General features: G+C 34.8%; 2 long non-coding RNA genes across 2 annotated transcripts; both read right to left on the reverse strand.

The window, feature by feature from the left end:
• Positions 1-1285: 1285 nt before the first annotated feature.
• On the reverse strand, positions 1286-6096 carry LOC143885143 (uncharacterized). Its single transcript, XR_013253156.1, has 3 exons — positions 5698-6096; positions 4931-5024; positions 1286-1966 (listed from the first exon to the last, which is right to left on the reverse strand). It is a non-coding gene; the product is annotated as an uncharacterized LOC143885143 (long non-coding RNA).
• A 905-nt stretch (positions 6097-7001) lies between these two features.
• LOC143885148 (uncharacterized) lies at positions 7002-11312 on the reverse strand. Its single transcript, XR_013253157.1, has 4 exons — positions 11148-11312; positions 10783-10825; positions 10081-10137; positions 7002-8206 (listed from the first exon to the last, which is right to left on the reverse strand). It is a non-coding gene; the product is annotated as an uncharacterized LOC143885148 (long non-coding RNA).
• Positions 11313-15464: the final 4152 nt, after the last annotated feature.

Consider the following 15464-nt stretch of genomic DNA (forward strand, 5'->3'; position numbering starts at 1 on the left):
TGAATCATCCTAACCCCTCCAAAAGTGGAGGGCAAAAATGGGCAGATTTGTGGACACACAGTGTCGGTCCATTTTGACATCCACAAATGGATGGGTTAGGATGATCCTATGGAGCTGATTTTGGTACACACCCCATCTATGTAAGGGCCTTTCAAATGAATGCTTTGGATCATCCTAATAAAGTGGGCCCACATGTGAATGCTTGGTATGCTCGAGCGTACAATCATTTTCCTCATATATATATATATATATATATATATATATATATATATATATATATATATATATATAAACGGCGTTAGTAACTGAAGAATAGTTGCATCAACACAAAATCTGTAAGTCATGAACTAAATTAAACCTAAGGAAATCAGCAGTTAAATCTTTAAAAAAAGAAGAGAAAAACATAACCAAAAAAACAAAGATGTCTTGATTAAATGTAAAGAGCATAGTGGTGGTGTAGAGGAAAAGGAAACATTTACCTGTAAAGAGATAAAAAAAGGCCACCTGAAACATGTCAGAAAGAAAAGAAAATACTATTAGAGGAAAGCTTGATTGAAAGTAGATGTGATACTCTTTCTTAAAGAGGAAAGCTGAAGATATGGACCTTCTATATCATGGGAAGCAACATCCAAAACAGTAAGAACATGATTTTGCAAGCCAATCCACTATCTCCTTTCATAGGGAATTTGGAAGGAAAGGACGGGTTCCAAGGAATTTAAAGAATTATGTTGCTTTTGGAAGGGTGGGTTAAAACGTCGGTTACAGAGAAAAAGGGTTGGGAATTTGAAAGGTGCACCTCTTACCTATTTATAGAGGGTGCCACGTAATTGTCATGAATGTTGAATTTTATTTGTAGTTTTTTTCCCTAATTGTCATAAATGTTGGAATTTTATTTGTAGTTTTTCCCGTAATTGTAATTAATGTTGAATTTTATTTGTAGGTTTTTTCCGTAATTGTCATATTTTACAACATTGTTTTGGTATTTTTCCGTCATTTTTCTACTTTGCTTCCCTTTGTCCGTAATTTTTCATTTTAAACCTAGTATTCTGCCGATCTTTTTTCACATTATTATTATTTTTTGCTAGATTTATTGCTAGCCACCTTTGCACAAATCGTACTTCTGCTAATCTTTGCACCTCGAAGTAAGCACCTCGGCGATGGTGGCTAGCAAATTCCTAAAAAAAAAAAATTCCTAAAAATTCCGGAATATATAGGATGGCTGTTATAGAGGGGGTGCAATGTGGCAGCACTACGGTTATAGGATCATATATACTAGTTGCAGACCGCACGGGGCGGCCCATAAAAGAATGCTTTATAACTTATGTTTTAAGCTCCTAGGTAGTTCCAAAGGACCTTAATTTGAGAGCTACCACAGAAAGTATTAGAGAAATAGAGGAAAAAATAAAATTAAAGTCTCATTTCGATCAACTAATCAGCCTTCAAATGATTATGGCACACCATTTTCTGCAATCTCATGGTGTCCATTGGGAGGACACCTGCAACATGTGAACTAATTGAAGCCATTTAGGGCAATCGACTATCTTGGCTTCCGGCGTATACTCTTGCCTCATGTTATCAAACAGAACTTGCTAGGGACCATTGCAGATTGAATTTCGCATACGGGCGCTTGCATAAGAGAGCAGCAACCTCAGATGAGATAAATGAATGAGACAAAATCTGTAGAGAAGTGAGCCTAAGTAGCTGTTCTCTCATGCAAGCAACCTCAGATGAGATAAATGAATGAGACAAAATCAGTAGAGAAGTGAGCCTATGTAGCTGTTCTCTCATGCAACAGCCACCGGTGAAATGCCTTTTGTGATGGTCCCTAGCAAATCCCATAAAATATTATAGACAAAAATATTTAATAAAAGCAAATCCATACACACAGAGATCTAAAGGCATGGTGATGTGATCCAAAGCTTCCTTTTCTTCCTTTGCTTTGCTTGATCAGTAGGTGAATCACAGCCTGCAAAAAATCAATAATGAACAAAGCAACAAATACAAATGAAAAAAAATCATGTGTTTCAACCTTACCCTGTTTTCATCCGTAGTTTCACAAACCAAACAATGAAAAGCAAACTCCAATGAAATCCTTTCGTGAAGAACCATAAAGCAGCAACAAATAATCCTAAACCCCCAATCAATTACTGAGATTTTTATACGTACATGAATAAAAGAAACGGAGGGAACAGGACTTTCAATAGTGTACTCATCGCCATTGTGCGTCACAGAAGCCAAAAAAATGAAAAAACCAAAAACAGAATTACGGAGAGAGAGAGTTAGGGGTTTTGTTGGCCTAGAGAGATGGTTTCGTTTTTAGGATTATCTGTGTAGCAGATAGAGATGGCTTGCCTTTTAGGGTTTGCTGGGTTGCACAAAGAAAGAGTGAGGGGTTAGTGTGTTCTGCTTCCTTCTCTCTTCTGTAGAAAAAACACAATCCAATCAAACTCATACAAAGTGTTTTTGGAAATGCTAATAAAAAACTTTCAGAAAAAATAAACAATAAAAATGCAGGAAAAATATTTTTATTTTACCTTCTTTGGATCGACCGAAGGTCGTCGGCGTTAGAAGCACCAAATCGATATTATTTAAAGGGCCAGTATTTGGAAAGAGGTGTTTGGAATAGAAAGTGTACGTTTGTTAATTATTTCAAGTGGAATAGAAAGAGGCGTTCCAAAATCAATGAGAGAGAGAGAGAGAGAGAGAGAGAGAGAGAGAGACGTTGCAGGTAACGTTTCCTATTAGTTTGTTTTAGGGGTTAAAGGATGTGTTTTTTGGGAGCGAGAAAAAAAATGGAGAAGTGGCGTTTGGAATTACGTCTGTTACGTCAAAAAAGAATGGTTGAATGCGGTTTGCAAAGGGGGTGCCACGTGGCACACCTTCAGTGTACCACATCCAGCTTTATATATGTACTAGTTGCAGACCCGTGCGATGCACGGGGCGAGGAAAAAAGTGTTTTATAATATGTTTTTTAGAAAAAGAAAAAAAGAGAAAGAAGAAGATGCATATCTCAAGAAGATTAGGAATTAGTTAAACCCTATTGACAATGAGCAATAATATTTTTGAAAAGGGATGGTTGATTTGTGAAAAGTGAAAGAAATGGAAAATAAAGAGTGCAATACGTTTTTGGATTACATTTCTTCCATGAAAAAAATAAATAACAAAAGAAAAAAAGAAAAAAAGAAAGATAAGATGCATTTACTTCCAACAAACAAAAAAACCATTACCTCTTAGAAGAATCAGAAATTCTAATAGGCGAATCAATCTCTTGCAACTAATTAGCATCATTAATCATTTAGAACATAATTAAAGTTGAAAAACAATGTAAAATTTTTACCATATATAACAAACAAAAGATAAACACGAAGAAGAAAACATTCTCATCAGATCCCAAAGAAATATCAAAAGAGGAAAAAGAATACACACAAAAAGAAGAAATGTTTCTCATAAAAAGAGGAAAATAACACGGAGAAAATGAGAAACAAAACCAAGGCATATAGAAGTGAGAAGAGAGGACACACAGAGACATTAAGTGTAGAAGCATAGCATCACAGTAATATCACAGGTAATAACATTCAAATTGAAAAACTGAAGTTACAGATCACTGAATACAAATTCATACAAAATGTTTAGAACATAAAACATCAGGTCTACAACATCCCGACTGCTTCGTAAAACAAAATAACAGAGATCAGAAATGGAATATCAATGGAAACAAAATCTTGGACTTGAAGAGTGAGAGGCCTTCTAACTCAACTTGAAAAGAAATACATTACAAACAAATAACAGAGGTTGCATATGCATAAAACATAAAAATAAAAAGAAAGTGAATCATTTAGTTCAAAACCCAACTGAATTAAAATCAATCATAGGAAATAGCTGGGATTTTCGGCATTCTTTGATTTACAAAAAGAAAGAAAGAGATATTCTCTCTGTCAAATCCACGCGAAATAAAAAAACTCTTTCCCATGTGATGCGGTTTCGAAGTTTTCCTTTTATTTATCCTATATTTTTTGGATTGTAAATTTTCAGTTCATAGTCTATAATATAGATTTCAACATGTCTTTCTTCCATCCATGCATGACTGTTTCCTACCATTAGTTTTGTTCTATCAACTGCTCAACTAAGAAGACATGCCCTGTTTGTTTGAGATTGTGGCAACGGATTGTCAAAATAATTGGATTAGGAGGTCACAATCTATTGTAATACTCCAAACTGAACAGGGTCGTAGTGTTATAGATGCACGGTGAAATATCTTAAAGCAGACCAAGAAATGACAAGATAAAGAATATGCAAGGTACATATTTACATAAAATAAATTATTATAAATATTATAATAGAAGATTAGACAATAGTGACCCTTATTGTCGCACTACCGCAGTACGAAACTCCATTTTTGATATACAAGAAACAAAAGGCAGTAAGGAATTTTCACAAATGGCAGAAGCGAGGTACCATGAACACAGATATCTAAATCTCATCTTTGGCATAATTCAAGTCATACTGGTCATGCACACAGTAATCTTGGCATATCTGTCTCAAGTTTGGGCTATTGGGAAATGGTTAGCACCCATGCATAATAAAACCAATGAAACGACTTATTGATGTAATGGCCCATATTGCAAGGTGATGGACTGAACAGTGACCTCCCATATTTGCAACAAATAATTGACATCTGATCCAAATTTCCTGTCTTGCATTGAACTATCAATATTTGTATGACAGAGAATTTTGCATACAATTCTACAACTATATTTGTATGACAGAGAATTTTGCATACAATTCCACAACTGAAAGTTAATAAAAGTTACCGCCAATAAAAATCATAAATAAACAGTGGGCAGAAGAACTCCTAAATCGGAAATTAAAATAAAAAGAATTTTCACTGTTTTAAATCGGAATCATGCTAAAAAAGAAACATGCACTAAACTGTACACCTGCATCCGATCTTCATCATAATCCCTCAATTAGAAATGATGGCGTTATAGATTCCCCTGAACTTTATCACAGCTCGATCATAAGCCCTGCATTAAAACATAAATAATTAAAAAAAAACCCTACAACATTTAAAATTTTTAAAAGAAAATACGAAGACAAAACCTGGGTTTCATCTAAGTTTTGAATCCCCCTTATCAAACATATCACCCATATAATCAAGCACCAATTCAAAAAGGAAAAAATGTAACAAAGCACAATCTTTCTTACTGAAATACACTTGCATCTCTATGGATAACAGATCATTGAAATGAAAACGGGAAAAGTGAAAAGTAGATCAGGTACTGCTACCCAAATAAGGCCCATGTAATGCTGATTTTTAAAATGTTCCACAAATACCCATTGCATGTAGTAGCCCTCTCTAAGGATAACACGTTAAGAAAAGAAACTGAATCCATAGATCAGAATAGCAGTGTTATATCTCAGAAAGAATATATTGCTATCAAGTGCTCTGCATTCTATAGATGCACAAAAATCATCCTCAAGATTCATACTACCAAGTGCAGTAAGGCAATCCAGAAAGACCCATCCTCTTCAAGATTGATATGTAATTTCATCTGTCAGGCATTCCATGGAACATTTGGTGGGCATGATCCATTAATGACACACTGAAATATTTCATATAAACAAAAATTTGTGTATTATGGGTTTCACAGAAATAGTTGACGGGCATGATCCCTAATTAGGAAAAAAAATACATACCGTAGGAGAGAGAAGAAGAAGAAGCGCGTGTCCATCTGCATGTCTCCGTTCTGATTGTGAGCCCGAGGATGAAAATCGCTCCATCAGGAAAAAACACCCAGAACGAAACGAAAATGGTTTGTTTCCTCTTCCAAATCGTCGTTCCTTTTTTGGGGATGGGGATTTGGAGGCGATAAATCTAGAAATATACTAAATAGTTTCCAATTCGTTTCGTTTTTCATCCGTTTGGAATTCGAAAAAATCCAGCACAAAATGGAATTCGGTCATATGGGATATGGGAAATTTAATAGAAAAATTATTTAAAACGTGAAGAGGAAACCAATGCGCTATATTTGTAGAAATAAATTAGGGATGAATGTAACGGGAAGAGAAAACCTTTTCTGAAAATGTTTCGGAGAAGCCACAACGGCTTAGTTTTTTTTTGCGTTAAAAAAAAAGGGCTTAATGCGGTTTGCAGAGGGGTGCCACGTGGCACACTCTCAGCGTACCACATCCAGCTTTATATATATAGAATAGATAGAATAGATAGGATAGATAGGATATATAGGACTAGTTGCAGACCCGTGCGATGCACGGGGCAAGGAAAAAATATACTTTAAAACTGTTTTAAAATTAAAGATGCATTCTTAAAGAGATCCATGTGGATAAATCCTAAATATATTCCTTTGAAAAACAATGAATCAAATGAAGCGAACACAAAAAAAATATATATAAAAAAAAAAAACAAAAGCAAAGAAAGAAGAGGAGAAAACCTTAAAATGACACGTGGAGCTCGCACGGGTGACGGGACAACAAAGAAGATAATAGAATTGTGCGCACTAAAAAAATCAAAACTCTTAAAATAAATCAAATTTGCATCCATATATCTTTCAACATCTTATTGAAATTGCAAATAAATATTGCATTTTTACGTTATTTTCATCAAATATAAAGAAAATTATTAGAAAGAAGACATCGTTTCTTTTATTTTTTTACAGATGGATGCTTAGCAAACATGGAAGAGAAAGATGCAATTTTTTCAAGTAAAAATATAGTCTCGGCATCTTTTTAGGCCGTCTCCCTCTATGGTGTCCTCACCTTAGTTTTCTACCAAAAAGATAATTGTAAGTCCATAGCTCCTAGATAGACATATAAAGAAAAAAAAAAACACTTTTAAAATGAAGAATGACCTGTATCATCTTTATGATTAAGCATCACAGGCCTCTTGCCCTCTGCTTAGATTTCTACCAGAAAGACCACCCTTAGTCCATTGCTCGTGGACACACATGAATATGAGATGTTACTTTTAGCATATCGGCAAATCCAGCCTCCATTTGTGCAACTATTTTTTTCCCACCCTATCCAAACAATATATTGTATGACAAATTGAATGATATTGCCAAAAAAAATAAAAGGAAATACATTGATTTAGCAGAAAAACAAAGAATTTAGCATTTAGAATGAACCACACTAACATTATGGCATTAACTAAAATAGAAAACAAAGGTGTTTTGTTTCAGGAGGTTAGAAACCCAAAACCTACAATCCAAAAAACATGTCTGGATGAAATCCAAACCTCCATATTTGGCCTTCTGATCTGGCTACACCTGCAAACAACCCAATATTAGCATGGCATACCAGTAATTCAACCTTCTAATCAATGTATCTCCTTGCTTCAAAATCATGAAGAGAGAAGATTATATCAATATTAGTAAATAGGATATGTAGGAAACGATAATATGAAACAGAATATCTGATCTGAGTCAACTAATCAACAACGGGTAGCGGATGAAAATTTATTAAAACTGGACAGCAAAGTCTTTTGTATAATGAATCAAGCCTCAAAATTAGGTTCGTGGTAGATATGATGAAAGGAAATGCAAAGTTAAATTGTTGAATAAATAATAACTTCAGTAAGACAATCCGTGCGATGCACGGGTGGAAGTTATTAAAGATCGAAAAAAAAATTGAGAGAAATTGAAATTTTTTTGATGTAAAGATCATGCAAATGCAAATCTATAAACTAATGGAAGCAAATGCAGATACTAAAACAAATCAGGGTGAGTCAAATGTATAGCATGTGGCTTAAATCAATATACTATGAAATCCCATTTAGTAATGATATTTCAACACTTTCTACAGTAAAAAAAGAAGAAGTATAATCATACCCAAACTGCCAACCTTTGACAACCTTCTTGCTGTATGTTTACTTTTTCATCATGTTTCCATGAGATGTTGAATCCTCAAACTGCTAGTGGTGTGAATGTAATCAAGGGAAGAATGAAATTCCAAATTGCACTTATTAACAGATCGATCATTTGCCAAATGTTGCTTGGTCTTAAAGTTTTGTTCCCTCCGTGTAAAAGAACAAACTTTAATTTTGATGATAAGTGATGCTAAACAAAAAAATTAATCTATACAAAATATATAAACAGTAACAATTATATGAGAAAAAATAAAACTTAAATAAAAGTCTTACAATGTTTCTTAGAGTAGTTCAATCCAAGTTCAAAGGATCCCCACCTACAAACTTGTTGTACACAATAAATCAAATGAAAGTTAATAAATAAAAAAGAAGCAATCAAATGCTTCAAGAAAGAAAAAGATAAAAATGAAAAAAAAGGACAATTAGAAAGAAATGGCTAGGAAATTGGAAGAATTTGTTACAAAATCAACCCAATCCATCCATCTTATAGATAAACGAACAATGCACAAAAAAATAAAATAAGAAAGAGACGGTTGTCATAGATAGAGATGGAGACTAATACGATTGTGTTGGTGAGAGAGAGAGAGAGAGAGAGAGAGAGAGAGAGAGAGAGAGAGAGAGAGAGAGAGGAATGAATCGGTCTGATTACAATTATTTGTAATGATTTACGTAGTGAGGAAGTAAGAGGGCAAGATGGAAATGGAAGGATTTAAATATGAGTAATTTCCGATTTTAATGAAATGGTGGTTTCGTTTTGAGTGGGCCTAGAGTTTTGAATAGCATGTAAACAGAAGAGCATTAAAATTAAAATGAATAACAGAAAATCATAAAAATAATAATGGCGTAGTTGCTTATATTAATGCTAATTTCTTGCATATATTAAGAATAATACCTCTAATTTTAGAATGATAATTAATCGGTCCCTGTGAAATGGAATTGAATGGGCTAAATTAAAAAAAAAAGGAAACGTTTGGAGAATTGATTATGAAACGGTTGCTCTAGGTTGCTATAAAGAAATATTTATTGGGCTATAAATGGCAAGGAAGCACATTATTTCTAAAATTATGAGTGATTAAATGTGAAATTAGAGGATTCGTAGGGGTTAGAAAAAAGAATCGTTTTAGTTTGGAGAATATGAAAGGAGAGATAGGAATTGATACTCATTTTGTGCTTTATTTATGGCGATTATTTAGGGAAGAGAAAATTCTGTGAGTCTTTTGGAATTGAGACTTTTTAAAATTGCGGAATAAAGGAGGGGCTGCCACGTGGCACCACCACAGATTAGAGGATCCCGCTTTACATATATACTAGTTGCAGACCCGATGCATGGGGAAAAAAAGTAAATGTTTAAGTTAAAAAATGTGTCCAAAAATTGTAGAAAAAAAAATGCATGTAAATGATTCACAAAAAGAAACTAAGTTAAAAATTTTGAATGATGCAAGTAAAGAAGAATTTCAGGGAAACCCATATTCAGAAAGTAAATTCATAGGGAGAAATAAATTTCATCTCGACCATTGAAAACTCTCTTCACCCATTTCTTAGCGTTACAACTCCATGGCTGCTAAGACTGACCGCAAAGGGTCAAACAAAAAGTACTATGCAGTATGCATGCATGAAACAAACATGCTTCACAATCTACCATATGGAGGATGGGGTGGAATATTATTAAAGAACCTAAAAATTACAATCAAGAATCAATTGCCAAAGCAAAGAACACACTATAGTTTTATGAAGATTAAAACTCGTGTTCGTCAAAAGCTTTGAAATAAAAATGCCATTACATAGCAAATCAACACTTTCATCTACAAATATAAATATGAAACAATTATCAAAACACCCATCCATTGTTAAAAAAAGAACCCCAGCAAGGTAGTATTGCCAAAGCAAAGAAGACACTCTATAGTTTTATGAAGATTAAAACTCGTGTTCGTCAAAAGCTTTGAAATAAAAATGCCATTACATAGCAAATCAACACTTTCATCTACAAATATAAATATGAAACAATTATCAAAACACCCATCCATTGTGATAAAAAGGAAAAATACCCATCCATTGTAATAAAAAGGGAAAATACCCATCCATTGTTAAAAAAAGAACCCCAGCAAGGTAGTATGATTGAGGAATGTGTATGTACTCCCACAGTCCATCCTAACACTAATGAGATGCAACTTTTTGTGTAGAAGTGAGCGGGATCACACCTCCAACATGTAGATTGTCACACACACAGCTCTTCTAAGTTGTTCAATTACGACGACCTGTGATGACAAATGAAAAAATTACCATTCCATTCTTTTAGGTAATTTAATTCCTCAATTTTTGAAACAATGATATGTACCAATCTCAAATAGTTTACATATGCAGGTGTATCTAGTGAATAAAAGGAAGAAGAGAGATTACCCTGATAAATAAAGTAGCATAAAGTAGCATAAAATGCTAACACTGTAAGCTATACCATGTTTGAGAGGAATAAATAAAACAAAGAAGAGACAGTTGTTAGCTGTTAGCCCATTTAGGAGAGGACCCAGATAAATACAATTGCAGTAAAGGACATAAGGGGCCACACCCATGTCTGAAAGAGTGTTAGCAAAGCGGCCATAAGGGGTTATACATTTTTGGGAATACCAAAAAGTCATGAAAACCTTAACATTAAAGACTACACAATTTCGGCAGCTATATCTGCTGAAACAAATTAAATTTAGAGATTTATGGTTGTGGCATTCATTTGATGGAAAAATCATGCAGGGAAAGAAAAATGGGACCTAAATATCCAAATTTAAGAGAAAACCCCTGCAAACATGACTCAGATGCCACACTAAACCATTCACATCATAAGAAAGAAAATATTTGACCCATAGTGAAAAATCACAGATATGGAAAACACCCTCCGGGAAAACACTCACTAATTTTGTCCCCCCTTTTGCTCTCTTCAACGAAAGAGTATACCTACAAAAAATTGAAACCCGTCTCAAATAATTAAAAAGAAAACCTATAAAGAAAAGGAAATTCATGAAGTTACCACATGGCCAAATTTCATGTATGTATAGATGATTTGAATCATTTGCTTAAAAATCAGTTCAATAGCAAGAATCACTTGAAACTTAAGTGAAAGAATGAGTCTTAATAGGAAATACATGCAACTATAGAATCCTCTCTCATTTGATACAGAATAGGCAGAGCACTTGAAAGTTGGGAAAGGCCTCACTAAGAAATCCATGCAACTATAACAAACAGTCACTTATGCATACAAAAAGAAAGCATTACCAACCATAGAATCCTCTCTCCTTTGATTGCATCATCTCTCCAGTCCCTTCTCCATCTCCCCAATGAATTTAGATGCACCAAGATATACACTAAGATTGCATGCTCTTCTTTTAATTCTTTTCCCAAATATTAATGTCAACTTGAAGCTTTTTGTCATCGCTGTGAACATTATACATTGCAAATTTGAGCAACCAGAAATGGCCATGATGAGTCATCTCTTCCAAAATCTGATGAAGTTTGACAAAAATACTGAACCATAAGTGAATAGATGCATGAAGTGATTTGACTTACCTGCAAATTACTCTACTAAAAGCAGAGCCGTAGCAGCAAAGCCAAGACCAGGCTATCATGGTATGAGTCTATGAAATATTACCATGGAAAGCATCTTAAGTTGCAGTAAAAGCTTGGGAGGTAGTGTCCTAGTCTTACCAACCCATGTAAAAATTTTGGAACCACAAATCACCAGAAAATACACAAACTTCTTATCTCGTATTGAGACACTCAAAAAACTATTTTGTCCATTTCTACCAATGGAGATCTCTGTAGAAACATGAAAACAGTTTCTTAGACATTGAATTACCATCTCTACCAATGAACTAAAAGGAATGAAGTAACGGAGGATAGATGTTTTTTAAAGCTCGTTAGAGTTGAGAATTACTGATAAATGCAGAGCAAAATACAATAAAAATAAATATATTTTTGGTGTGAAAGAGAAAGTGACAAAGCCTGATACAAAAAATGTAATGAAAAGAAAATATATAGCTTTATTACCTGATGCAAAATCCGTGGGCAAAAAAGAGAGCAAGAGGTTGTTGCTTACATCTTACACTCATGTCACTGTGATCCTTCCCCGATCTCATCCTGCATTAGAGGAAATTCCGAAGTAGATATTAGGGCTTCTATTCTTTCATTGATGAACAAAACTTGGCTTCAGTTCATTGATTTGCCTTGGTGTTCTTTCCAATCCTGATACAACCAAGTCAAATATGGGGATTTTAAATTACTTAAAAAGCACCCCAAATATCTTCTGTATAGGAAATTTGAGTGAGATTTGGGGATGCTACAGAATTCCTTCATTCCACTCAATATTCGGTCATTAGAGAAACCCATCGTTCCATCTTCGTCTACAAGAGAGTGCCCACGAATCGAACTGCTCCATAGCTACCTACAGAAAAAACACCAACTAAAAACCCTAAAATAAAAAACTCATAGCACTCCATCTACAGAAAAAAACCCCCAAAAAAAAAAATTTAATAATAATACCCTTTACCAATCAGTTCGTGGCTCGATACTATCGTCGGCCAAGCGACCTTGTGATCCACTTCCAGCCAGATTAGTCAGAGATTGATGCTGGCCAGCGCCTCATTCTGAGATCAGTCGGAGCAAAAGGAGGGTTTGAATAAGAGAGCAGTTTGGGAAAGGGGGAGAGAGAGATTGATTAATAATGGAGAGAGAGGTTTTCTTTTTCTTTTCCGTTTAACTAAGTGGTGGAATACGGAAAGTCGGTGGGAAACAAAGAATAAAGGGGGAAAGTTACAACAATCTGTGAAAATAATCGATATTTATTTATGGAGGCGTATTTGGAAAGAGTATTTGTAAAAGAAGCAACTTTTGGAATTCCTAAGCTGTAAAACAGGATTAAAACGGGATGCTTAAAACGCCATGTTGTAAATCAGAGACAAAAGGAGAAAGAATCCGTTTCTCTCGCCCTATATTAAGTAGGCGAGAATGAGAAGCTTTGCGCAAGACCTTTGAAGCGTTTCTCTCGCCATGTTATAAATCCCCTAATTGCGCATTAATTGCGATTATAGAGACCTTTGTAATATACGGGATGGACATGGGCTGACACGTGGCACCACCACGGCTTAGAGGATTCCGCTTTACTTATATACTAGTTGCAGTCCCGTGCGATGCACGGGGCAGCCCAAAAAAAAAAGCTTTAGAACTTTCTTAATTTCTAAAAAAGGCTTTTAGAGAGCTTTAGAAAAATCATGTTTTTGATCAAATTCAATATGATCTTGATAAAATCCAGATTAGTTTTAATCAACCCTTGATTTTAGGGGATTTCTCCATTCCTTGATTTTAGGCTTTTTGCCAATTCCAATATTGGATGCGTTTTACATTCCGGGTGCCACATCCCCTTATCACGTTGTTACATTCCTTTATTGTAGGCGTTTTGTCAATTCTAAGATAAGGAGCGTTTTAAAATCCGGGTGCCACATCCCCTTAACATGTTTTCCAATTTCGTTAATTAAAGTTACGTGTGTTAGAGGAAAACGTATGAAAACGTTAATTCAAGTTTCGTGGGTCCCACTGCATTCGTGTGAAAATGTTAATTCAAGTCTCGTGGGTCCCACTGCATTCATAACGTCAAAACGTAAAAAGCTGAATGTGGTACGCAGAGGGGGTGCCACGTGGCACACCACATTCAGCTTTAATGTATTGTGATAATTCCGCTGTGGTTTTACAATTCCAAGAACGAAAAATCAAGTAATGGGGTCAATGTATTGACATATTGTCGTGAGGAAGTTCAAAATTAGTGTGTATCTGAAGATTACATAAGCACCGCACTTATGTTGGCGGATCCTTTGACTGAGGGCTTGTCACCAAAGCTCTTCAGAGAGCATGTAGCGCGCATAAGGTTGGTTGACACTTTTGATAGCCTATGACAGTGGGAGTCTGCATTAGGTATTGAGATACACTGTTGTGATCACATTTTGTTTTATGATTCTGATATATATTATTTTCTACCGCTCCATTTTGTGCACATTACGTAAATGGATTGTGAGTAAGAGGCATAATGTCTGTAGACTGTTTTGGACCATATTTACATCTTATGCACGTATGCGTTTACATTCATGTTGGTAAGTATTACTAATGATATAATCGTGAGGTAGGCTATTGGGCAGAGTTGGTGACCCAATGGTTACATGGTTTATTGTTAGTAGTTTTTGCTGAACGGAATGTTGTGTTTATTATCTAACTAACTTAAAGATATGATCCTTATGTTTGGCTCAAAGATCTTGCTGGCCAAGTGGGAGAATGTTAGGAAATTATCCTAACGGTGGATGTGGCATGTGCAAGATCAACGGCCTAGATCATTTTGTTAGTTGGTTTTGTGAAAAGGCATTAAGTGAAAAGCCATAAAAGAAGAGGTGTAAATGTAAGAGACTTTGGGGGAGGGAACCAGCGTGATGAGGAGTTGTGTTTCTTCCTATAAATGTCTATTTATTCTCTCATCCGGTCCCTACTTACACAGAACAATTTCTACATCCTTCTCTTGGCAATCCACGGCAAAAAGAGAGAGGAAGTCGGTCCCCATCACCGTCTGTTGTGGAGTGAGGAGAAATACCGGAATGGAATCCTTCCAGTGATAGCAAAACGATATTCGGCTTTCGGTATGTTCCCTTTACTGTTTCAATTTCAATCCATATGGTTAATTGTGATTTTCTCAAAGTTGGACCGCCAAAGATCTGTTGCCCGTGTTCCTTTTATGATGAACACTTACATGTGGTATCATAAAAAAGTAATCATTACAATTTGTATTACGATTTGTTAAGTTTTAAATGAAAAATTACAGAAAAATGGGAGCAAAGTAGGAAAATTAAAAAAAAAATACCAACTGGATGTACTATCTTATGACAATTACCAAAAAAACTACAATGAAAACTAAACTATGACAATTACCAAAAAAACTACAAAAACTTATGACGATGAAGGTTTCATTGAATTGGCAAGAAAGAGAGTGGCAGGCTATTATGTTATCTTGTTTTTATTAATAAACTAAGATCTGTCAAAGAGAAATAGTAATATTATATTTTAATATCTCTGACATTGTAATTATACTATATCATATTATATTATATATATGATAGATAGGAAGAGAGAAAATGAATGAGAGGCTATTATATTATATTATATTATATTATACTTGAAAAGAGATGAGTATTATATTATATTATAGCAATCGGTGTACGCGTGGAAGGAAGACGGACTGCGAAAAAACCCGCAAATCGAGTGGGCTGAAACGCCTCTAAAGCGGTATTGTAAAAAAATCTAAAGGAGTATTGTAAAAAAACAGTATTGTAAAATCTGTTTTACTTTCTCTTGCATTACACTTGAAGAAGAAGCTCTCTCTCTCTCTCTCTATTATAAGTGGAAGAAAACAAAGAAGAGAAGATTGAAGGATCGGTAAGACAAATTCTAAAAAACCCAGATTGGGAATTTATCTATTTGCTGGGTTTTGTGTTGTTTCTTATGTTGGGTTCTGTTTAGTTTTGTGGAATTTGTGAAGGCATATCAGTTGTCTAAGGTGGGTTTT

Source organism: Tasmannia lanceolata, unplaced genomic scaffold, assembly GCF_043159265.1.
Source record: "Tasmannia lanceolata isolate RefF3 unplaced genomic scaffold, GAP_Taslan_0.1 ptg000002l, whole genome shotgun sequence".
In the NCBI taxonomy this organism is placed as follows: domain Eukaryota; kingdom Viridiplantae; phylum Streptophyta; class Magnoliopsida; order Canellales; family Winteraceae; genus Tasmannia; species Tasmannia lanceolata.